General features: G+C 39.1%; 1 long non-coding RNA gene across 1 annotated transcript; it reads left to right on the forward strand.

Annotated features, from left to right (window-relative positions):
• Positions 1–747: 747 nt before the first annotated feature.
• Positions 748–26876, forward strand: LOC138843303 (uncharacterized). Its single transcript, XR_011377998.1, has 3 exons — positions 748–1526; positions 26412–26538; positions 26784–26876. It is a non-coding gene; the product is annotated as an uncharacterized lncRNA (long non-coding RNA).
• The last annotated feature ends 25 nt before the right edge of the window (positions 26877–26901 follow it).

Genomic DNA, 26901 nt, shown 5'->3' on the forward strand with positions numbered 1-26901 from the left:
TAGTCCTGGGCTTTTCTTTGTTTGGAAGGTCTTTATTACTGATTCAATCTTTGTCTTGGTTTAGGTTTTCTAAGTGTCTTCGTGACTCAAATTTGGTATATTGTATGTGTCCAGGAATCTTGATTTCTTTTAGGTTTTCCATTTTGTTAGGCATCACTTCATATGCTCACATTCTATATTGCAATTGTAATCTGAGTTTTGGGTACTCCGCTTTCAAGAAGTTTCATGCTAATATCCATGGGAAAAAGTGGATGATGTCTCAAATTTCTTAGTTCCTGTTGCTTATTTGACCTGTCACCTAAGTGGAGGACTTGAGAACCTGATCCAGCCACAGCTGTTGCAGACATTTAGAGAGTGAACCAGTAGTTGGAAGATCTCTCTGCCTCTCTCTCCCTCTCTCTTTCTCTTTCTGTGTGTGTGTCTCTCTCTATCTTTTTAAAAAAATCAATTTAAAAATATTTACTTATTTATTTGAAAGTCAAGAGTTAGAGAGGAGAGATAGAGATCTTCCACCAACTGATTCACTCCTGAGATGGCTTCAATGGCCAACATGTGGCCAGGTTGAAGCCAGGAGATTGTTCTGGGTCTCCCATGTGGGTGGCAGGAACCCCAGTACTTAGGCCATGTTCCTTTTCTCAACCCATTGGCAAGGAGCTGGTTCAAAAGTGGAATAGCTGGAACTTGAACTGGCACCTATACAGAATGCCAACTTAATAAGTGGTAGTTTTTCCCATTGTACCACAACACCAGCTCCCCTCTCTGCCTTTCAAATAAGTAAATCTTTAAAAAAGATTTTTAAAAGACCTAAAGTAACAAAAGTCATTGTGATTGAGCATTGGAGAATCTATTGGAGTGATCTACTTTTTAAAAGATTTATTTATATATTTGAAAGTATCATTGAGTGAGAGAGGGACAGATTGATCTTCCTTCTGATTTGTTCATTCCCCAAATGGCTGCAATGATTGTGGCTAGACAAGACTGATATCAGAAGCCAGGAGCTTCTTCCACATCTCTCACATGAGTGCAGGGGCCCAAGCATTTGAAACATCCTATGTTGCTTTCCCAGACACATTAGCAGGGAGCTAGATCAGTTTGGAGCATTAATTTCTGTGATACTCTCCTTGCAGTTCAAGTATACAAAACCCACCTGGCACAAAGTCCCATTTATGGGTAGGCTGAGTATAACAGTTTTCAACTCTCCAAGGTTTGGGCTAGATGATTTCTGAGTAATTGTGTTAAAATAGACATTAAGCCACAACTCTCAGTTTATGCTTTGTTAGCATAGTTTCATGTTTGCCAGTGATAATGTCTCTGACAACTTTAGGTCTCTGTATTGCAACCAATGAAAGCATCCAGACCAACAATGGTGATATCATCAGTCAGCAGAATGGTGTCCAGATGAACTTAAATGGCTTTTCTTGTTTGTTAGAGAGGTGATTTCCTGCTGTAACCTGACATCTGGACACAGACATTGGAGGCCATCCCCTCTGCCAAGTGGAGTATGCCATGTTTGGATCCATCCTATGGTAAAGAGGCCTCAGTAGCCATGCTCAGGTTTTATTGTTCTATATCCATAGCCAACGTCCTAGTAGACAACATGGTTTGGAGAATCACATGCTCAAGTTGTGTAGGAGTCTGTATTTCTAGTATAGCACAGTTAATAGCCATCTAATTTAATTTTATTGGAACAAAGCAGGGTTCCAAGAGAGGTAATTTATTGCATCACAGCATTTAAGAACTAATGGATATCACAGCTGACCCAGAGAATTTAGAAGGCATGTGAACCTTTAGAGTGAAGTCATTGCGAGCACGAAGGGTAGTGTCTATAATATTTATTTTGACTGATTTTTGCACCTTTCATTGGAGAGAGACCCAGATAACCTGGACTGATTTGTAGCATCAGTGACAATTTTTTAAGTGAGGCATGCCTTACACAGAAACCCAAGGACTATAGGATATTAGCCTTGTTTGTTCTTCACAATATGTCAAATAGTGTTATTCAAGCAGGATGTCATCAATGTGATGCATACTTGTATTCGATTGGAAAATTTGTATTTGCTGGCAAAATCAGTGAGGTGCCCATGTATATTCTAGAAGTGTCCCTTCAAAGTGAAGGCAGAGACTGAGGGGCTTTTGGAAAAGCTTTGAATAAAACACATTTGCCACATTCATAATAGTTGAGATACATCATTTATCTATTGAGAGGCATCAGAAACATTGATATTAGACATAAGGTATGGCAGACATAATGGGTGGGACATAGCATTATGATTTTAGTATTCTAACATGAGATACTATTTATTTTTTCCAGATTCAGTAGATAAAATTGGGCTGCCAAATAGGGAATAGTTGAAATAATCACCTTTTTGTTAATTAAGTCTAAGGTAATAAACTGTAATGCATGAAGACCTTGAGTTTTTTTTTTTTTTTTTAGGGCCATCTTAATTATTTTAGTTTGTGATCTATGAATTCTTATTTTCTCTAGCCAAGTAACTTACAAACTTTATTACTCAAAATGTTAGCCCATCTCTGCCACCTGTGGGATCTTTTGAGTACATCTGACTATTGAAAATTTAGGCAATACTATAGTTAAAGTGAGATGCACCAAGTAAATTATTTATGTTTCTTCTGATACATGTTTTGAAATTTTTAAAAATTTCTGTTGAATTTCCTGCTTAAATTTAGTGGGATCCCTGGTTAGGACTGTTATTTGAGCCTCACTACTGATTGCATCTATGAAACTTCATGAGTAAGTGCATATAAAACCTGTGAAAGTTGATGTCTATCTTATGGTGTAGGGACACAAGAATCAGTATCGTTAAAAAATAAATTTTAAATTTTAATTTGGATCAAGTTATGTGCTTTTCAGAAATGTATAAACAATCATAATTTATACATCTTATATTTTCCTTCTTTAAATTTTAAGGAACTGTTTATTGAGGCTTGCGCTGTGGTCTAGCAAATAAAGACTCCACCTGCAGTGCCAGCATCCCATATGGGCACTGGTTCATATCCCAGTTTCTCCACTTCCAATCCAGCTCCCTGATAATGTGCCTGGGGAAACACCAGAAGATTCTGAAAGCCTTTGGGCTCCTGTATCCATGTGGGAGATCCAGAAGAAGCTCCTGGATCATGGCTTCTGATTGACATACCTCTGCCATTGCTACCATTTGGGGAGTGGAGTAACAGATGAATGATCTCTATGTGTCCTTCTCTGAAACTCTGCCTTTCAAATTAATACATAAATCTTTAAAAATATTTATTAATTTTTTTTTTTGACAGGCAGAGTGGACAGTGAGAGAGAGAGAGACAGAGAGAAAGGTCTTCCTTTTTCTGTTGGTTCACCCCCCCCAGGCATGGTTACACAGAGATCTTCCATTCACTGGTTCATTGACCAAAATGACTGTGTCATCTCATGTTTCCTTTGTTTGTATCCATCTCTTGTTTCTCTTCTTACAAGGTCATCAGTCTGGGTTAGGGTCTCACACATTTGATTTTTTTACTTGAATTGTGCCATGAAAGGCACCATCTCCAGATAGAGTCACACTGCAGGTTAGAGATTGAAGATAGGAATGTTGGAGAAACACAATTTGGTGCATCAGAATGGAAAGCATCCAGATGTCTCCCTCATGGGCAGCCAACTCTAGGTAGGAATTACTGTGTAAAGTGAGTCTTGGGATTCCTTTTGTTATTATTTTAATGCTATCTGACTAACCTAAGTGCATGCATGTACCCAACAAATTATCTGTGTACACCTACACAAACTAGAATATAGATAACTGATAGTAGTGTACATGTAAAATCAATAGAGCAGTCCATAAGATAGAACATTTTGAAACTAAAACTGATGAGTAGAAAAATGATAACAAAGCCTGAGCTCCATTATGATATATAAGATATCCGCTATTCATATTTTATAAATATTAAATATTTTTAAAATATTTTTAAATAAATCACTGTGAGGAATATAAGAAAAACATTCACACCTACATGCAGGTTAATCAGATAGTATTGAAATAATAACAAAAGGAATCTTAAGACTCACTTTACACAGTAAGTGTAATATTCCAAATTAATTTCCACATACAATGTGACTTCTTTTCTGCATGATACATTCTGTACTTACTTGTGAATATGCTATTAATTCATAAGAAAATGTGAGTATGTTTATTGACCTAATATGCTTAATTCAGGAAACAGACCTTTTGTCCATATGGGGAAAGGTGCCATTCAGTGTTATCTCTCTGTTTTTACAAAATATGTTAATGAATCAAATGATTAGAAAATAAAACATGACGAGACAATGCTGGTTGGTACATTAGGGTACATTATTGTATATTTCCATTAGTGATGCATAGCTCAAGATTGACTTCTAATTTTATTCCTTAGGGGATCCTGAATTAGTTTCTCTGTGGTCACCACTCTCTTTATATCACAGGGACTATATTTTTCATTCTTCAATAAGTACTAATCAAGTATTAGAGCTCTTCTCTCTGACTCAGTGCTTGAGATTATAAATACCAGCCATTACTCAGAAGGTATAACTAAGACAACCCAGAGAGAGGTAGTTCCAAAAGTCCTGTAGACAGTCTGTCTCATCCAAGATGGTCACAGGATGGAGATGGGTTTTCAGACTGAAATGTGTTTGGGGTGAATGAATGTAGGTTGCACCTCTGGCACTGTTTACCCATCTATGAGGTGAGTATATTAGTAGTATTTATGAAATGCCCCTGCATTTTCTAAGAAATCATTGTGAGATATGTGCAGGCTGACTTACAGTATGTGGCAGTTGCATTTGTGGTGTTTCATGGTATATCTTCCCCAAATGCACTTTCTGGTTTCCTGCACTGTGTAGACTGACCAGCACAACTCATTTGAGGTTATAGAAGTTTATACAACACCTAGTTTCTAGGAATGTGGAAGTTTGGGTACTGGGTGACAGTCCCATTTCCTTTGGAAGTGAGTAGTTTTCATGATACTTCAAGAAGGGAACCCCAGGAATAAGAATCATTTAAGACAGCATACCACTTGATGATCTTTGAGACTATCTCTTATGGCTTCAGAGAAAAAAAGAGTCACTGAAATGCAAAGGTGATAGATTTGCACAAAGATTTTATTGATCATACAGACCAGAATGAACAAGATTTAGGTGATATTACCTTACCTCATCTGTAAATTATGATATTGGAAGTTCTGGACCAGCCTTCAAAAAAGTTGTGAATGGATTAGAAAGACAGGCAAGGGCCTAACGAATGTTACGTAAGTGGTCTTGAGGGTGTGTCCTGGGGTGGAGGGATAACCTCTCATGTCTGAGAGTCACTGTCTACATTGTTATCACATGCCCATTACTTACCTTGCTATTATGATTTCTAGAACTGGAAGTCTCCTAGTCTGCCATACATTTAGTATCTAGAGCTTTGCTGCTTTCCTCTGTATCCTAGAAATTCTTCCTGGTAGTTCAAGGAATGTCGGTGAGGGTCTCTGCATGTAAAAAAGTTGAAATAAATTGTATTTTAGGAGATTGATGGTTTGAGTACTGTCAGATGATTTGTAGATGCCTGGCACCCTAACTTTTGGATGGTGATTTCTATTTTGCTACACTTAATTAAAAAACACTTTTATTGGGACTGATGATGTGGCATAGTGGGTAAAGCTGCTGCCTGCAGTGTCAGCATTCCATGTGAGCACTAGTTCAAGTCCCAGATGCTGCACTTCTGTTCCAGCTCTCTGCTATGGCCTGGTAAAGAGGTAGAAGATGGCCCAAGGCCTTGGGCCCCCACATCCATGTGGGAGACCTGGAAGAAGCTCCTGGCTTCGGGCTTCAGATCAGCACAGCTCCAGCCATTGTGGCCATTTGGGAAGTGAACCAATGGATGGAAGACTCTCTCTCTCTGCCTCTCCTTCTGTCTGTGTAACTCTGACTTTCAAATAAATAAATAAATCTTTAAAAAAGAGAAAACAAACACACTTATTTTTCAGATTAATTTCAGAAACTGTCACCAGTTTTTTTTATTAAGCAAATATAAATTTTCAAAGTACATCTTATGCATTACAATGGCTCCCCCCCATAACTTCCCTCCTGCCCACAACCCTCACAACTCCCACTCATCTCCCATTCCATTGATATCAAGATTCATTTTCAATTATCTTTATATACTGAAGATCAATTTAGTATATATTAAGTAAAGATTTCAACAGTTTGCATCCCCACAGAACATAAAGTGTAAAATACTGTTTGAGGACTAGTGATAGCATTAATTCACATTGAACAACACATGAAGGACAGAGATCCTACATGAGAAATAAGTGCACAGTGACTCCTGCTGTTGACTTAATAATTTGATACTCTTGTTTATTGCGTGAGTAATCTCCCTAGGCTATTGTCATGAGTTGCCAAGGCTATGGAAGCCTTTTGAGTTTGCCGACTTCGATCTTATTTAGACAAGGTCATAGTCAAAGTGGAAGTTCACTCCTCCCTTCAGAGAAAGGTACCTCCTTCTTTGATGGCCCATTCTTTCTACTGGGATCTCACTCGCAGAGAGCTTTCATTTACGTCAGTTTTTTTTTTCTTTTCTTTTTTTTTTTTTTTTTTTGCCAGAGTGTCTTGGCTTTCCATGCCTAAAATACTCTCACGGGCTCTTCAGCCAGATCTGAATGCCTTAAGGGCTGATTCTGAGGCCAGAGTGCTGTTTAGGACATTTGCCATTTTATGAGTTTGCTGTGTATCCCACTTCCCATGTTGGATCGTTCTCTCACTTTTTGACTCTATCAGTTAGTATTAGCAGACACTAGTCTTGTTTATGTGATCCCTTTGACTCTTAGGCCTATCATTATGATCAATTGTGAACTGAAATAGATCACTATGACTAGTGAAATGGCATTGGTACATGCCTTCTTGATGGGATTGTATTAGAATCCCAGGGCACATTTCTAACTCTACCGTTTGGGGCAAGTCCGATTGAGCATGTCCCAAATTGTACATCTCCTCCCTCTCTTATTCCCACTCCTATATTTAACAGAGATCACTTTTCAGTTAAATTTACACACCTAAGAATAATTGTGTGCTAATTACAGAGTTCAACCCATAGTATTAAGTAGAACAACAACAAAAAAATACTAAAAGGGATAAAGTATTAAGTTGTACATCAACAGTCAGGACAAGGACGGATCAAGTCACTCTTTCTCATAGTGTCCATTTCATTTGAACAGGTTTCCTTTTTGGTGCCAGGTCAGTTGTCACCAATCAGGGAGAACATATGATATCTGTCCCTCTGGGACTGGCTTATTTCACTCAGCATGATGTGCTCCAGATTCTTCCATTTTGTTGCAAATGACCAGATTTCATTGTTTTTGACTGTTGTATAGTATTCTATAGAGTACATGTCCCATAATTTCTTTATCCAGTCTACTGTTGATGGGCATTTGGGTTGATTCCAGGTCTTAACTATCATGAATTGAGCTGCAATAAACAAAATATGGTGCAGACCGCTTTTTTGTTTGCCCATTTAATTTCCTTTGGGTAAATTCCAAGGAGTGGGATGGCTGTGTTGTATGGCAGGGTTATATTCAGGTTTCTGAGGAATCTCCAGACTGACTTCCAGAGTGGCTTAACCAGTTTGCATTCCCACCAACACTGGGTTAGTGTCGCCAGCATCTGTTGTTGGTAGAATTCTGTATGTGAGCCATTTTGACCAGGGTGAGGTGAAACCACATTGTGATTTTGATTTATATTTCCCTGATGGCTAGTGATCCTGAACATTTTTTCATGTGTCTGTTGGCTATTTGGATTTCCTCTTCTGAAAAATGTCTATTAAGTCCTTGGCCCATCTCATGCGTAGGTTCTTTCCTTTCTTGTTTTGGAGTTTCTTGATCTCTTTGTGGATTCTGGTTATTAATCCTTTACCTGTTGCATAGTTTACAAATATTTTTTTTTCCATTCTGTCGGTTGCGTCTTCACTTTCCTGTTTATTTTGCATACAGAAACTTCTCAGTTTGATGCAATCCCAAATGTTAATTTTGCCTTTGACTGCCTGTGTCTCTGGGGTCTTTTCCAAGAAATCTTTGCCGGTACCAATATCAGGCAGGGTTTCTCCAATGTTCTCCAATAATTTGATGTTGTCAGGTTGTAGATTTAGGTCTTTAATCCATGTTGAGTGGATTTTTCTGTAAGGTGTAAGGTAGTGGTCTTGCTTCATGTTTCTGCATGTAGAAATCCAGTTTTCCCAGCACCATTTATTGAATAGACTGTCCTTGCTCCAGGAATTGGTTTTGGATACTTGAGCAAATATAAGTTGGCTGTAGATGTTTGGATTGATTTCTGGTGTTTCTATTTTGTTCCATTGGTTTATCCATCTGTTTCTGTACCAGTACCATGCTGTTTTGATCACAACTGCCCTGTAGTATGTGCTGAAATCTGGCATTGTGATGACTCCAGCTATGTTTCTGTTGTACAAGATTGCTTTAGCTATTTGAGACCTCCTGTGTCTCCATATGACTTTCAGCATCATTTTTTCCAGATCTGAGAATGTCTTCAGTATTTTGATTAGTATTGCATTGCATCTATAAATTGCTTTTGGGAGAATGGACATTTTGATGATATTGATTCTTCCAATCCATGAGCATGGAAGATTTTTCCATTTTTTGGTATCCTCTTCTATTTCTTTCTTTAAGGTTTTGTAATTCTCATCGTAGAGATCTTTAACATCCTTGGTTAAGTTTATTCCAAGGTATTTGATTGTTTTTGTAGCTATTGTGAATGGGATTGATCTTAGAAGTTCTTCCTCAACCGTGACATTGCCTGTGTATACAAAGGCTGTTGATTTTTGTGCATGGATTTTATTTCCTGCTACTTTGCCAAACTCTTCTATGAGTTCCAAGAGTCTCTTAGTAGAGGTCTTTGGATCCCCTAAATAAAGAATCATATCATCTACAAAGAGGGATAGTTTGAGTTCTTCCTTCCCCATTTGTATCCCTTTAATTTCTTTTTCTTGCCTAATAGCTCTGGCAAGAACTTCCAGAACTATGTTGAATAGCAGTGGTGAGAGTGGGCATCCGTGTCTGGTACCAGATCTCAGTGGAAATGCTTCCAACTTTTCCCTATTCAATAGGATGCTGGCTGTGGATTTTACATAAATTGCTTTGATTGTATTGAGGAATGTTCCTTCCATACCCAGTTTGCATCATGAAAGGGTGTTATTTTTATCGAATGCTTTCCTCTGCGTCTATTGCAATAATCATATGGTTTTTCTTCTGCAGTCTGTTAATGTGGTGTATCACATTGATTGTTTTGTGCACATTAAACCATCCCTGCATACCAGGGATAAATCCCACTTGGTCTGGGTGGATGATCTTTCTGATGTGTTGGTGCATTCTATTGGCGAGAATTTTATTGAGGATTTTTGCATCTATGTTCATCAGGGATATTGGTTTGTAATTATCTTTCAATGCTGCATCTTTTTCCTGCTTAGGAATTAAGGTGATGCTGGGTTCATAGAAAGAATTTGGGAGGACTCCCTCTTTTTCGATTGTTCTGAATAGTTTGAAAAGAATTGGAATTAGTTCCTCTTTAAATGTCTGGTAGAATTCAGCAGTGAATCCTGATCCTGGGCTTTTCTTTGTTGGGAGGGCCTTTATTACTGTTTCAATTTCTGTCTCAGTTATGGGTCTGTTTAGGTTTTCTATGTCTTCCTGGTTCAATTTAGGTAGGTTGCATGTGTCCAGGAATCTATCCATTTCTGATAGGTTTCCCTGTTTGCTGGCATACAAGTCCTTGTAGTAATTTCTGATGATTCTTTTTATTTCTGTGGTGTCTGTTGTTACGTTTCCTTTTTCATCTCTGATTTTATTGATTTGGGTCTTTTCTTTTTTTAGTTAGCTGGGCCAATGGGGTGTCAATTTTGTTTATTTTTTCAAAAAACCAGCTCCTCATTTAGCTGATTTTTTGTAATTTGTTTTTGAATTCAATCCTGTTGATTTCTTCTCTGATTTTAATTATTTCTCTTCTCCTACTAGATTTGGGTATGGTTTCCTGCAGTATTTCTAGATCCCTGAGATGCATGGAAAGCTCCTTTATTTGGTGCCTTTCCATTTTCTTGATGTAGGCACCTATTGATATAAACTTTCTTATTAACACTGCTTTTGCTGTATCCCTTAAGTTTTTATATGTTGTGCTGTTATCCTCATTTGCTTACAGAAAATTTTTGATTTCTCTTTTGATTTCTTCTATGACCCATTGTTCATTCAGGAGCATGTTGTTCAATCTCCATGTGTTTGTGTATTCTCTAGGGATTCCTGAGTTGCTAATTTCCAACTTCATTCCTTCATGGTCTGAGAAGCTGCATGGTATGATTTTAATTCTTTTGAATTTGCTGAGACTTGCTTTATGACCTAGTATGTGGTCAATCCTAGAGAAGGTTCCATGTACTGCTGAGCAGAATGTAAATACTCTAAGTGTAGCTTGAAAAGTTCTGTTGGGGGGAGGAGGCAAGATGGTGGAATAGGAAGGGAGCACACTGATAGTCCAGGGAGAGACAGTTTAATGAAAGTGGAGATATTGCAGGTTCAAGGAAGAGTAGGGGAGGAAACAGCAGAAGAAACTCTTCCGGAACGCGTGATTCACAGTGGACCTGTGTGGAGAGCATGGGAGCCCACAGTTCAGGACACCAGCGGCAGACTCAACACACCAGCGCTGGAACGCGAGGTGAGCCGAACCTCAATAGCCTGAGACACCGGCAGGCAAGCAGAGAGAGGAGACTAGAGGGAATGACCCCCGGGGGGGAAAAGTTCACCAGGCTAACTGGAAGAGAGAGAGAGAGAGAAAAAAAAAAGGTGACTGGTACGGACACGGGTTTCTCTCTCTCCGCTCACCTCTCAAGGGCGAGCAAGACAAAGAGCATGCACATCTTGGACATACATCATAAGCAGAGTGACCTCAGGTCTGCACCGGCCCTGAGCCTAGCAGAAAAACCTGACTCTGGGTGGGGCGAATTAACAGGAGATTAGGACCTAGTAAATTTGTGGTGCTACTGAACTGAGACTGTGAAAAAAGAGACAGTGGGGGAGAGAACTCACGGAATTCATGTGAGTACTCTCCAGAGACGCTACAATTCCGTAACTTTGGCAACCCAGTGGGAGACTGAAGGAGAATTTGAGCCCACTCTGAGGGCAGAACAGATTCCCTGTGTGGTCATTGTGAAAGAGCTTCTGATCTCTGGCTCCTGTGGGTATATCATTTGCCTGCTAACTACCTCCAACTTCGTTCAGCTGTGCATAATTACTTACCTTTTGAATCAAAAAAAGAAAGAAAGAGAGAGAGAGAGAGATCTACCATGCCTAACCTGGGAGTGTCACCTTTGGCACACCAAACAGAGCTCTCAGGCCACACCCATCTCAAGCCTCTAAGGCTCCATCAAAAACAGACAGTCCACTTAATCTAGAGTCATAGTATAACAAGAAAAAGCACCACAGTGAAGAAACCAAATATCTCCAATATGCCAAATAACAAACACAAAAACTGAGCTAATAAAAACAAGGAAGTCACCATGATGCCCCCAAATGAAAAAGACACCCCAATTCAAGATTATGAAGATGATGAGATAGAAGAAATGCAAGAAGCAGACCTCAAAAAATTGATAAGAACATTAAGAAGTTCTCAAAAACAAATTCTTGAACTACAGAAATCCTTAATGGACAAGATAGAAAATCTCTCTCGTGAAAATGAAATATTAAGGAGGAATCAAAATGAAATGAAACAACTAGTACAACAGGAAACTGTGATAGTGACGAGAAATCATAATGAAGTGAAGAATTCAATAGATCAAATGAAAAACACAATAGAGAGCCTTACAAACAGAATGGGTGCAGCAGAAGAGAGAATATTGGACTTAGAAGATAGAGCACAGGAAAACATACAGTCAGACCAAAGAAAAGAAGAGGAAATCAGAAATCTAAAACATATTGTCGGGAATCTTCAGGATACTATTAAAAAACCCAACATTCGGGTTCTAGGAGTTCCTGAAGGCATGGAGAGGGAGAAAGGATTAGAAGGCCTTTTTAGTGAGATATTAGCAGAAAATTTCCCTGGTTTGGAGAAGGACAGAGAAATCCTAGTACAGTAAGCTCACAGAACCCCCAGTAAACATGACCAAAAGAGATCCTCACCACGACATGTTGTAATTAAACTCTCCACAGTGAAACATAAAGAAAAGATCCTAAAATGTGCAAGAGAGAAACGTCAAATTACTCTCAGAGGATCTCCAATCAGACTCACAGCTGACTTCTCATCAGAAACCCTACAAGCTAGGAGGGAATGGCGAGATATAGCCCAGGTACTAAGAGAGAACAACTGCCAGCCCAGAATATTATATCCTGCAAAGCTCTCATTTGTGAATGAAGGTGAAATAAAGACTTTTCATAGCAAACAGAAATTGAAAGAATTTGTTGCCACTTGTCCAGCCCTGCAAAAGATGCTTAAAGATGTGTTACACACAGAAACACAGAAACACGGTCATCAATATGAAAGAAGGTAAAGGAAGGAAACCAAGGAAGGAAACCTCACAGCAAAAGATCACAGGGAATTCAAAGCATATATTAGAACTTATCTTTGGAAAATGGCAGGGCAAAGTTACCACTTATCATTAGTCACATTGAACGTGAATGACCTGAACTGTCCAGTTAAAAGACACAGATTGGCTGATTGGGTTAAGGAACAAAACCCATCTATTTGCTGCTTACAAGAAACACATCTTTCCAACAAAGATCCATACAGACTGAAAGTGAAAGGCTGGAAAAAGATATACCATGCCAACAGAAAAGAAAAAAGAGCGGGCGTAGCCATCTTAATATCGGACAACATAAACTTTACCACAAAAACTGTTAAGAGAGACAAAGAGGGGCACTATATAATGATTAAGGGATTGATACAACAAGAAGATATAACTATTAATGTATATGCACCTAAATACAGGGCACCGGTTTATCTAAAAGATGTATTAAGTGACTTAAAGGGAGACTTAGACGCCAATACAATAGTACTGGGGGACTTCAATACTCCACTCTCAGAAATAGAGAGATCAACAGGACAGAAGATCAACAAGGATACAGTAGATTTAAACGACACTATAGCCCAAATGGATCTAACAGATATATACAGAACTTTTAATCCTACAGCTAAAGATTTTACATTCTTCTCAGCAGTACATGGAACCTTCTCTAGGATTGACCACAAACTAGGTCATAAAGCAAGTCTCAGCAAATTCAGAGGAATTAGAATCATACCATGCAGCTTCTCAGACCATAAAGGAATGAAGTTGGAAATTAGCAACTCAGGAATCCCTAGAGCATATACAAACACATGGAGATTGAACAACATGCTCCTGAATGAACCATGGGTCATAGAAGAAATTAAAAGAGAAATCAAAAATTTTCTGGCAGTAAATGAGGATAACAGCACAACATACCAAAACTTATGGGATGCAGCAAAAGCAGTGTTAAGAGGAAAGTTTATATCAATCGGTGCCTACATCAAGAAATTGGAAAGACACCGAATAGTTGAGCTTTCAATTCACCTCAAGGATCTAGAAAACCTACAGCAAACCAGACCCAAATCTACTAGGAGAAGAGAAATAATTAAAATCAGAGAAGAAATCAACAAGATTGAATCCAAAAAAACATTACAAAAAATCAGCCAAACGAGGAGCTGGTTTTTTGAAAAAATAAACACAATTGACACCCCATTGGCCCAACTAACTAAAAAAAGAAGAGAAAAGACCCAAATCAATAAAATCAGAGATGAAAAAGGAAACATAACAACAGACACCACAGAAATAAAAAGAATCATCAGAAATTACTACAAGGACTTGTATGCCAGCAAACAGGGAAACCTATCAGAAATGGATAGATTCCTGGACACATGCAACCTACCTAAATTGAACCAGGAAGACATAGAAAACCTAAACAGACCCATAACTGAGACAGAAATTGAAACAGTAATAAAGGCCCTCCCAACAAAGAAAAGCCCAGGACCAGATGGATTCACTGCTGAATTCTACCAGACATTTAAAGAAGAACTGACTCCAACTCTTCTCAAACTATTCAGAACAATCAAAAAAGAGGGAGTCCTCCCAAATTCTTTCTATGAACCCAGCATCACCTTAATTCCTAAGGAGGAAAAAGATGCAGCATTGAAAGAGAATTACAAACCAATATCCCTGATGAACATAGATGCAAAAATCCTCAATAAAATTCTCGCCAATAGAATGCACCAACACATCAGAAAGATCATCCACCCAGACCAAGTGGGATTTATCCCTGGTATGCAGGGATGGTTTAATGTGCACAAAACAATCAATGTGATACACCACATTAACAGACTGCAGAAGAAAAACCATATGATTATCTCAACAGATGCCGAGAAAACATTTGATAAAATACAACACCCATTCATGATGAAAACCCTAAGCAAACTGGGTTTGGAAGGAACATTCCTCAATACAATCAAAGCAATCTATGAAAAACCCACAGCCAACATCCTATTGAATGGGGAAATGCTGGAAGCATTTCCACTGAGATCTGGTACAAGACAGGGATGCCCACTCTCACCACTGCTATTCAACATAGTTCTGGAAGTTCTCGCCAGAGCTATTAGGCAAGAAAAAGAAATTAAAGGGATACAAATGGGGAAGGAAGAACTCAAACTATCCCTCTTTGTAGATGATATGATTCTTTATTTAGGGGATCCAAAGACCTCTACTAAGAGACTCTTGGAACTCATAGAAGAGTTTGGCAAAGTAGCAGGAAATAAAATCCATGCACAAAAATCAACAGCCTTTGTATACACAGGCAATGTCACGGTTGAGGAAGAACTTCTAAGATCAATCCCATTCACAATAGCTACAAAAACAATCAAATACCTTGGAATAAACTTAACCAAGGATGTTAAAGATCTCTACGATGAGAATTACAAAACCTTAAAGAAAGAAATAGAAGAGGATACCAAAAAATGGAAAAATCTTCCATGCTCATGGATTGGAAGAATCAATATCATCAAAATGTCCATTCTCCCAAAAGCAATTTATAGATTCAATGCAATACCAATCAAGATACCAAAGACCTGCTTCTCAAATCTGGAAAAAATGGTGCTGAAATTTATATGGAGGCACAAGAGACCTCGAATAGCTAAAGCAATCTTGTACAACAGAAACATAGGTGGAGGCATCACAAGACCAGATTTCAGGACTACTACAGGGCAGTTGTAATCAAAACAGCATGGTACTGGTACAGAAACAGATGGATAGACCAATGGAACAGAATTGAAACACCAGAAATCAATCCAAACATCTACAGCCAACTTATATTTGATCAAGGATCTAAAACCAATTCCTGGAGCAAGGACAGTCTATTCAATAAATGGTGCTGGGAAAACTGGATTTCCATGTGTAGAAGCATGAAGCAAGACCCCTACCTTACACCTTACAGAAAAATCCACTCAACATGGATTAAAGACCTAAATCTACAACCTGACACCATCAAGTTACTAGAGAACATTGGAGAAACCCTTCAAGATATTGGCACAGGCAAAGAGTTTCTGGAAAAGACCCGGGAGGCACAGGCAGTCAAAGCCAAAATCAACTATTGGGATTGCATCAAATTGAGAAGTTTCTGTACTGCAAAAGAAACAGTCAGGAGAGTGATGAGATAACTGACAGAATGGGAAAAAATATTTGCAAACTATGCAACAGATAAAGGGTAAATAACCAGAATCTACAAAGAGATCAAGAAACTCCACAAAAACAAAACAAACAACCCACTGAAGAGATGGGCCAAGGACCTCAAGAGACATTTTTCAAAAGAGGACATCAAAATGGCCAACAGACACATGAAAAAATGCTCAAGGTCACTAGCAATCAGGGAAATGCAAATCAAAACCACAATGAGGTTTCACCTCACCCCGGTTAGAATGGCTCACATACAGAAATCTACCAACAATAGATGCTGGTGAGGATGTGGGGAAAAAGGGACACTAACCCAGTGTTGGTGGGAATGCAAACTGGTCAAGCCACTATGGAAGTCAGTCTGCAGATTCCTCAGAAACCTGAATATAGCCCTACCGTTCGACCCAGCCATCCCACTCCTTGGAATTTACCCAAAGGAATTTAAATTGGCAAACAAAAAAACGGTCTGCACCCTAATGTTTATTGCAGCTCAATTCACAATAGCCAAGACCTGGAACCAACCTAAATGCCCATCAACGGTAGACTGGATAAAGAAATTATGGGATATGTACTCTTTAGAATACTATACCGCAGTAAGAAACAATGAAATCCAGTCATTTACAACAAAATGGAGGAATCTGGAACACATCATGCTGAGTGAAATAAGCCAGTCCCAAAGGGACAAATACCATATGTTCTCCCTGATCGGTGACAACTGACTGAACACCAAAAAGGAAACCTACTGAAGTGAAATGGACATTATGGGAAATGGTGACTTGATCAGCATAGCCCTGACTGTTAATGAACAACTTAATACATTATCCCTCTCAGTAGTTTTATTTTGTCTGTTCTACTTAATATGACTGGTTTAATTTTGTAATTAATACACAGTTATTCTAAGTGTTGAAATTTAACTGAAATGTGATCCCTGTTAAACATAAGAGTGGGAATAAGAGAGGGAAGAGATGTACAATTTGGGACATGCTCAAGCTTACTTGCCCCAAATGGTAGAGTTAGAAACATACCAGGGGACTCCAATTTAATCCCATCAAGGTGGCATGTACCAATGCCATCTCACTAGTCCCAGTGATCAATTTCAGTTCACAATTGAGCATAATGAAACCACTAAGAGTCAAAGGGAGCACATAAACAAGTCTAGTACCTGCTAATGCTAACTGATAGAATAAGTAAAGGGGAGAGTGATCCAACATGGGAAGTGAGACACTCAGCAGACTCATAGAATGGCGGATGTCCTAAACAGCACTCTGGCCTCAGAATCAGCCCTAAAGGCATTCCGATCTGGCTGAAAAGCCCATGAGAGTATTTCAGGCATGGAAAGCCAAGACACTCTGGCAAAAAAAAAAAAAAAAAAAAAAAAAAAAAAACCTAAATGAAAGATCTCTGTGAGTGAGATCCCAGTGGAAATTACAGGTCTTCAAAGAAGGAGGTACCTTTCTCTGAAGGGAGGTGAGAACCTCCACTTTGACTATGAGCTTGTCTAAACAAGATAAGAGTCGGAGAACTCATGGGGCTTCCATAGCCTTGGAAACGCATGACTGGTGCATAGGGAGATTACTGATGCCACAAACAGGAGTGTCAATTTGTTAAGTCAACAACAGGAGTCACTGTGCACTTACTCCTCATGTAGGATCTCTGTCCTTAATGTGCTGTACATTGAGACTTAATGCTATAGTGAGTACTTAAACAGTATATTTCACTTTGTGTTTCTATGGGGGTGCAAACTGTTGAAATCTTTACTTAATGTACACTAAACTGATCTTCTGTAAAAAAAAAAAAAAAAAAAAAAAAGAAGAAGAAGAAATTATCAATTCCCAACTTGACTCTCACTGGGATTAAACACGACAATAGGTCTGATCTGATTTCATCATCAGTTAAAAAATCATCTATTATTTTTCACTTTATGTTTCTGTGTGGGAGCAAACTGTTGAAATCTTTACTTAATGTATGCTAAACTGATCTTCTGTATATAAAGAGAATTGAAAATGAATCCTCATGTGAATGGAAGGGGAGAGGGAGTGGGAAAGGGGAGGATTGCAGGTGGGAGGGACGTTATGGGGGGGAAGCCATTGTAATCCATAAGCCGTACTTTAGAAATTTATATTCATTAAATAAAAGTTAAAAAAATGAAAAAAAAAAAAAGAAATGTTCTGTAGATATCTGTTAGATCCATTTGGGCTATAGTGTCATTTAAATCTTCTGTCTCCTTGTTGATCTTCTGTCCGGTTGATCTATTTCTGAGTGTGGAGTTTGAAGTCCCACAGTAGTATTGTATTGGGGTCTAAGTCTCCCCTTAAGTCCCTTAATATATCTTTTAAATAAAGCAGTGCCCTGTTATTAGGTGCATATACATTGATAATCATATCTTCCTGTTGAATTGATCCCTTAATCATTATATAGTGATCCTCTTTGTCTCTCTTAACAGTTTTTATGTTAAAGTTTATTTTGTCTGATATTAAGATGGCTATGCCCACTCTTTCTTTATTTCTGTTGGCATGAAATATCTTTTTCCATCCTTTCACTTTCATTCTGCATGTATCTCTGTTGGAAAGATGTGTTTCTTGTAAGCAGCAAATGGATGGGTTTTGTTTCTTAATCCATTCAATCAGTCTGTGTCTTTTAACTGGAGAGTTGAGGCCAATAACATTCAGTGTGCCTGTTGATTAGTAGTAACTTTGCCCTGCCATTTTCCCAAAGAAATTTTCTAATATATGCTTTGTTTTTTTTTTTTAAACTTTTATTTAATGCATATAAATTTCCAAAGTACGACTTATGGATTACAATGGCTTCCCCCCCATACCGTCCCTCCCACCCACAACCCTCCCCTTTCCCACTCCCTCTCCCCTTCCATTCACATCAAGATTCATTTTTGATTATCTTAATATACAGAAGATCAGCTTAGTATACATCAAGTATGGATTTCAACAGTTTGCTCCCACACAGAAACATAAAGTGAAAAATAATAGATGATTTTTTTTAAATGATGATGAAATCAGAGCAGACCTATTGTCATGTTTAATCCCAGTGAGAGTCAAGTTGGGAATTGATAATTTCTTTTTTTTTTTTTTTTTTTTTTTTTTTTTACAGAGGATCGGTTTAGTATGCATTAAGTAAGGATTTCAACAGTTTGCACCCCCATAGAAACACAAAGTGAAATATATTGTTTGAGTACTCGTTATAGCATTAAATCTCAATGCACAGCACATTAAGGATAGAGATCCTACATGAGGAGTAAGTGCACAGTGACTCCTGTTGTTGACTTTACCAATTGACACTCCTGTCTATGGCATCAGTAATCTCCCTATGCTCCAGTCATGAGTTTCCAAGGCTATGGAAGCCCTCTGAGTTCTCTGACTCTTATCTTGTTTAGACAAGGTCATAGTCAAAGTGGAGGTTCTCTCCTCCCTTCAGAGAAAGGTACCTCCTTCTTTGATGACCTGTTCTTTCCACTGGGATCTCACTCACAGAGATCTTTTGCCAGAGTGTCTTGGCTTTCCATGCCTGAAATACTCTCATGAGCTTTTCAGCCAGCTCCGAATGCCTTTAGGGCTGATTCTGAGGCCAGAGTGCTATTTAGGACATCTGCCATTCTATGAGTCTGCTGAGTATCTCACTTCCCATGTTGGATCACTCTCCCCTTTATTTACTCCATCGGTTAGCGTTAGCAGGTACTAGACTTGTCTATGTGCTCCCTTTGACTCCCAGTCCCTCCACCATGACTAACTGTGAACTGAAACTGATCACCTGGAACAGTGAGATGGCATTGGTACATGCCACCTCGATGGGATTGAATTGGAATCCCCTGGTATGCTTCCAACTCCACCACTTGGGGCAAGTCAGCCTGAGCATGTCCCAAATTATACATCTCTTCCCTCTCCCATTCCCACCACCATGTTCAACAGGGATCACATTTCAGTTAATTTTCAACATTTAAGAATAACTGTGCATCAATTACAGATCTAAACCAGTCATATGCTTTGAACTTCCTGTGATCTTTTACTGGGAGGTTTTCTTCCTTTTCCTTCTTTCATATTGATGGCTGTGTTTCTGTTTTTCTGTAACACATCTTTAAGCATATTTTGCAGGGCTGGATGAGTGGTGACAAATTCTTTCAATTTCTGTTTGCTATGAAAGGTCTTTATTTCACCTTCATTCACAGATGAGAGCTTTGCAGGATATAATTTTCTGGGCTGGTAGTTTTTCTCTCTTAGTACTTGGGCTATATCTTGCCATTCCCTCGTAGCCTGTAGGGTTTCTGATAAGTCTGCTGTGAGTCTAAGTGGAGATTCTCTGAGAGTAATATGATGTTTCTCTCTTGCACATTTTTAGAATCTTTTTTTTTTATATCTTACTGTGGTGAGTTTGATTACAACCTGTCGTGATGAGGTTCTCTTTTGGTCATGGTTACTAGGGGTTCTATGAGCTTCCTGTACTAGGATGTCTCTGTCCTTCTCCAAACCCGGGAAGTTCTCTGCTAGTATCTCACTAAAAAGGCCTTCTAATCCTTTCTCCCTCTCCATGCCTTCAGGAACTCCTAGAACTCGAATATTTGGTTTAATAGTATCCTGTAGATGCCCAACAAATTTTTTATATTTCTAATTTCCTCTTGTTTTCTTTGGCTTGACTGTATGTTTTCCTGTGCTTTGTCTTCTAAGTCCGATATTCTCTCTTCTGCTTCACCCATTCTGTTTTTAAGACTCTCTAATGTGCTTTTCATTTTATCTATTGAATTCTTCATTTCATTTTGATTTCTCTTCACTATCACACTTTCATATTCTACTAGTTTCTGCATTTCATTTTGATTCGTCCTTAAGATTTCATTTTCACAAGACAGATTTTCTATCCTGTCCAGTAAGGATTTCTGTAGTTCAAGAATTTGTTTTTGAAAACTTCTAAATGTTCTTATCATAATTTTTTTTGAAATCCATATCTTGCATTTCTTCTATCTCATCATCTTCATAATCTTGGCTTGAGGTGTCTTGTTCATTTGGGAGTGTCATAATGTCTTCCTTGTTCTTGTTTCCTTGGTTTCTACATTTGTTGCTTGGCATTGTGGAGACATTCTTTGGTTTCTTCTTCCCTCGTTGTGGTATTTTTTTCTCGTTATGCTATGACTGTATTAAGTGGACTGTCTGCTTTTGATGGATCCTTAGAGGCTTGAGAGGGGTGTGATCAGAGAGTTTTGTTTGGTTCTTCAGGTTTAAGTGTGTGCCAAAGGTGACACACCCAGGTTAGGCATGGTAAATCTCTCTCTCTCTCTCTCTCTCTTTTTTTTTTGATTCAGAATGGAAGTAATTCCACACAGCTGAGCGGAATTGAAGGCAGTCAATTTCTGATCTCTGACTCCTGTGGGTATAATATTCATCTGCTCTGTCCCAAGTACCACACAATGGATTTACGCAGTCCTCAGTGTTAGCTCAAATTTCTCTGCCATCTCCCACTGGGTTGCCAAGGTTACCAAGTTTGTGTACTCTCCCGAGAGCACTCAAGTCTCCGTGAGGTCTCTCCCACACCTTCAGTCCTTCACAGTCTCAGTTCATTAGCTCCACACATTCACAAGGTCCCAACCTCCTATTATTTCACCCCACAAGAGTCAGGTTTTTCTGGTTGGCTAATGGTGGGCACAGCCCTGAAGTCGTGCAACTTTTACGTATGTCCAAAATGGTGCCTGCTCTTCGTCTTGCTTGCCCTTGAAAGGTGAGAGGAGAGAGTCTCGTGTCCATACCTGTCCCTTTTTTTTTCTCCTCTCTCTTCTAGTTAGCCTGGTGAACTTTCCCCCACAGGGCCTCAAGCCTCATTTCCTCTAGGCTCCTCCTTCTGCTTTCCCACCGGTGTCTCGGGCTACTGAGGTTCTGGCTCACCTCCCTTTCTAGCACTGGTGCATAGATTCTATGGCTGGGGTCCTGAGCCATGGGTGGCCATGCCCTCCATGTAAGTCCACCATGAACCAGCAGTTCTGGAAGAGTTTCCTCTGCTGTTTCTTCCCTAACTCTTCCTTGAAACTGCAGTATCTCCACTTTTATTAAACTGTCTTTTCCCAGACTGTCAATGTGCTACCTTCCTCTTCCGCCGTCTTGCCCCAAGTCTTTGTAACCAGTTTTAGAAGATTGCCCTGAGCATGGATTTCCTTTTGATCCTGATGCTATGTATGGATTGTGTGACATCAAAAAGCATATCGAAATTTTCCCGGTCACTGTCAATAATTTCTTCTTGAAAATCTTGACCAATATTTAGTATACATGCAGCTTCAGAAAATTTCTGTGAGCTTTTTCCTGTTTTCTGAATAGTAAAATTACATTAAATCAGACTTCATGTGCTAATAAGTTTCTTAAAATATAAACAAAAATATGACCACATATAAGCAGAAATGTGAAGCATAACCTTATGATCACCAATGAATTCACTTGCATGATTCCCAGGACTATTTTAAAAAAAATATTTATTTATTTGAAAGTCAGAGTTACACACAGAAGGAGAGGCAGAGAGAGAGAGGTCTTCCAACTTCTGGTTCACTCCGCTGATGGTCACAATGGCCGGAGCTGCCCCAACCTGAAAGCAGAAGTCAGGAGCTTCTTCCTGGTCTCCCATGTGGGTGCAGGGACCCAAGGACTTGGGCCATCTTCTATCACTTTTCTAGGTCATAACAGAGAGCTGGATTGGATGGGGATCAGCCGGGACTTGAACTTGCACCCATTCGGGATGCCTGCACTGGAGGTGGCAGCTTTACCCACTATGCCACAGCACTGGCTCTTGGAGGACTTTTTTTTTTTTAGTGTCATCAACTTTGGGGCTAAGATGCAATTCATAGGCATAGATCATGTTTATAGGAGCTTTTTTTCTAAGATTTTTTAAAAGTATTTGAAAGTGTTTTATATATATATATATATAGAGAGAGAGAGAGAGAGAGAGAGAGAGAGAGAGGGAGGGAGACACACTGATCTTCCAGCTGCTGGATCACTACCCCAGAATGCTACAATAAGCAGGATGAGGCCAAGCACTTCTTCTGGGTCTCCTGTATTAGTAGCATTTACCCAAGTACTTGTGACTTCTTCCAGTGCTTTTCTCAGTCCACTAGAAGGGAGCAGGATCAAAAGCAGAGCAGTCAGAATACAAAGCATATGGGGTTGCTTGCATTGCAGATGGAAATTTTACTTTTTATGTGGCAGTGCAGGTCTATATTTATGGAAACTTTTACATGACTGAAATTCAATTAATTTTATTTTGCACTTTAATGGAACTTTCTCTCCTGCTCACCAGGGTGTATCAGAATTTGATGTAGGACAAATCAGAAAATGCAATAACATCATGGCTTAACAAATAGCCATTTGATTTATAATTCCAATTCAATATTTTGTGATGGGCTCAGATGGGCAGTTCCTATGATCAGCCTGTGATCAGAAATGAGGGTTTAGTCATCTTAGAAGCTGATTGACACTCATGACTTAGAGATGGCTTCATTTAAATGGCTGGTGGTTTGTGATGAATCTTGGTAAGATCCTATCTCTTCAATGGGCAGGACTCAGTGCTTTCTAAAAGATAAGGAAAATCTGACAAGACAAACACTTTGCAACCTATCTTTTTCTATCACATTTACTGATATCCCAGGGGGTTAAGAAAATGAAAAATGAAATCCAGAGTCTTATGAAGGCATGGATAAAGGGAATGGTTTCATTTGGAATCATTACTGGTAAAGTGTACTGCATTAAATATACATTATGTATATATGTATATATATATTTTTTGACAGGCAGAGTGGACAGTGAGAGAGAGAGACAGAGTGAAAAGTCTTCCTTTGCCATTGGTTCACCTTCCAATGGCCGCCGCAGCCGGCACACCATGCCAAAGGCAGGAGCCATGTGCTTCTCCTGGTCTCCCATGGGGTGCAGGGCCCAAGCACTTGGGCCATCCTCCACTGCACTCCCGGGCCACAGCAGAGAGCTGGCCTGGAAGAGGGGCAACCAGGCCAGAATCTGGTGCCCTGACTGGGACTAGAACCCAGTGTGCTGGCGCGGCAAGGCAGAGGATTAGCCTATTGAGCTGGGGCGCTGGCCCAAAATAACTTTCTTTAGTGTAAAATTTAGTGACAGTATAATGTTTATCTCTTCAATAACTTCATTTATTTGAACAATCACCCTTAAATTTTACTATCTTAGTATTACATTACTATTTTACAAAATTTGTAGACAATGCTTTCATTAAGCCAATGATGATTCTGTTTAATCTCTACTACTTAATAGAAGTGGATGTGCTTTCTTATATATTTCCACGTTTAAATGTTTATTCCTCCACAGGGAAGCTGATGTTTCCTCAGTTAATGTATTCATTACTCTTTATTTTTTTATTTTTTTATTTTTTATTTTTTTTTTTATTTTTTGACAGGCAGAGTGGACAGTGAGAGAGAGAGACAGAGAGAAAGGTCCTCCTTTTGCCATTGGTTCACCCTCCAATGGCCGCCGCGGCCGGCGCGCTGTGGCTGGCGCACCGCGCTGATCCGATGGTAGGAGCCAGGAGCCAGGTGCTTTTCCTGGACTCCCATGGGGTGCAGGGCCCAAGCACCCGGGCCATCCTCCACTGCACTCCCTGGCCACAGCAGAGAGCTGGCCTGGAAGAGGGGCAACCGGGACAGAATCCGGCGCCCCAACTGGGACTAGAACCCGGTGTGCCGGCGCCGCTAGGCGGAGGATTAGCCCAGTGAGCCGCGGCGCCGGCCACTCTTTATTCATTGTATCACATTTTTTCTTTTTTCTAGTTCAGTGTAAAAGGAACCCAGGTAAGTTTTCTTTTAACTCATTCCATTTATCTTCTCTTCCAGGTATAATTTGGGTACCTCCACATATTTTCAAAACTAAACAAAATTATTACATCACCTGTAAAAGGTTTTCTTAATTATTCCTCAGCTTGCTGTCAGTTTTCATTTTAGGAGAATTTTAATAATTTATTAATTAAAATGGAAAAATAAACATAAAATTCACTCTTAGGGAGTGTACACAAACAAGATGAATGATGAATTTGCCATGATTATAAAACATTACAATCATCTGAGATACAGCAATTTGGCCTCTGGTCTTTCTGTTGCCATAGCAAAATATACATTTGTTACATATTTTGAGTTGAAACTTACAGTACGATTTGCTAAATTTTTTGGGTCATGATGTCTGAAATAGCAAAGATGATGTAGTGATCAGTGTTTTCATGCTACCCTGGAAATAAACACTTAGCATTCTGCAAGGGTAAGAGTTACATAGTATTAAAAAACACAAATCAGTTAAGCTTGTATTTGAATTGTTAGAGTAATGCAATCCTTAATTGTTTTGAGAAGCTGAATTTGATTCAGGGATAGGATCAGGAATGTGTGGGGAAAAGAATGTACTGCAGGTTCTTTTATTTTTTTAAGATTTATTTATTTATTTGAAAGGCAGAGCTACAGAGCTTGGGAGAGATGAGCAGAAAGAGACTCCTTCCATCTACTGGTGCAATCCCCAAATGAACATAATGGCTGAGACTGGTTCAGACCAAAGCCAGGAGCCTGGAATTCCATCTAGGTCTCCCATATTAGTTGAAGGAGCCCAAATATTTAAGCAACATTTCACTGATCTTTCAGGAACTTTAGCAGAGAGCTAGATTGGAGTGGAGTACCCTGGACTCAAATAGTATGATACCATGAGATGCCAGCATTGCAATTGGAGGCTTAACTGTCTGCACCACACTGGTGCCTACTGCAAGTTCTTAAACAAATCTCTATGCATTTCTCTCAGTTAGTCACAAATCCAGATTACACTGCACACTTTCCCAAGTTCTGCTTTTGGGCAATTAATTCCATTGTTTTTACCTTAATTTAATTTTAATAATGTTATCTCAGTTCTTCAAATGTAAAATAAGCATAGTCAAAGTCAAAAGATATTTTCTATTCTTTGTCTTACTTGAATATTCTCTCTTATTTAAAAATAATTATGGGCTTGATTGAGAAAGAAGTTGATGGACCAAGAGAGAAATGAAGAGAGAGCTCCCATGCACTTATTCACTCCATAAATACCCATACCAAGAAAGGTTGGGCAGGACTGAAGCCAGAAGTCAGGAATGGAGTCTAGCTCTTTCTCATTGGTGGCATCACTACTGCTTCTGCAGCATTAGCTGGGAGCTGGAAACTGGAACTGGCACTGGAAATTGAACCTAGGTACTTTGAGGTAGAAGTAGGGTATCTTAGCTGGCATCATAAACACCAAGATGAATGCCTGCCCTCTTTTTAAAAATATTTTTTCTCTGCCATATTTGAAGTGACTTTGCATGGTGTTTTTCTGAAAATTCTTCTGTGTTCACTCCCAACATAGCTCCACTGATGGTTTCTTGTCTTTTCACCTGAATACTCTACATTCTTCCCCTTAACATGGCTTATTGAAGAGTCAATATTTTCTTCCTTTCAACCTGCTGTGCAATTCCCCTTGACATATGTGGCCCCTTGTGACCTGAAACTCCTGTTTTCTTCCAGTTGTGGCATTTTTCACAGTCTTTAGACCATAGGTTTGACTCCCTGCTGAATGCTTCTGTGTGGCTGTCCAAATGCTCAATAATTCTAAAATGAAAACCCATCCTTCCTTCTTCCTTCATACCCATGTACAAGATGAAAACTGTCAGTCTTTGTTTTGTGACAGAGTTAATATGTTGACCAGAAATGTTCTTTTACAGATGATGCTAACATTTGAAGACCTGGCTATTTACTTTACCTGGGAGGAATGGCAGAACATGAATAAAGCTCAGAAAATTCTGTACAGGGATGTGATGTTGGAGACCTACAATAGCCTGCTTTTCTTGGGTGAGTGACACCCATCACATATCCAATGATAGCATTTTCTTGCTATTTGAAAAATAAGTGAACACTTTATAAAGTTTAATGATGGGCAGGTATAGAATTTGATTCCATAAATAATCTGTATGTCTACCATCTAGGAAAGGATCCAAATTGGAACATTTGTTGCATAGCTCCTGGAATAAGCTGTAGTCTTTTAAATAACCCAAGATAGCAGTTTTACAAAATCTTACATTGTTTGCATTAAATAGGACACTGCATCACTAAGCCTGATTTGATCTTTAAGTTGGAGCAAGGAGGAGAGCCATGGATGGTGAACAAATGCCTAAATCAGAGCCTTCCAGGTCAGTACGCACATAACAGATGTTG

Source organism: Oryctolagus cuniculus, chromosome 8 (genome assembly GCF_964237555.1).
Source record: "Oryctolagus cuniculus chromosome 8, mOryCun1.1, whole genome shotgun sequence".
Taxonomy (NCBI): Eukaryota; Metazoa; Chordata; class Mammalia; order Lagomorpha; family Leporidae; genus Oryctolagus; species Oryctolagus cuniculus.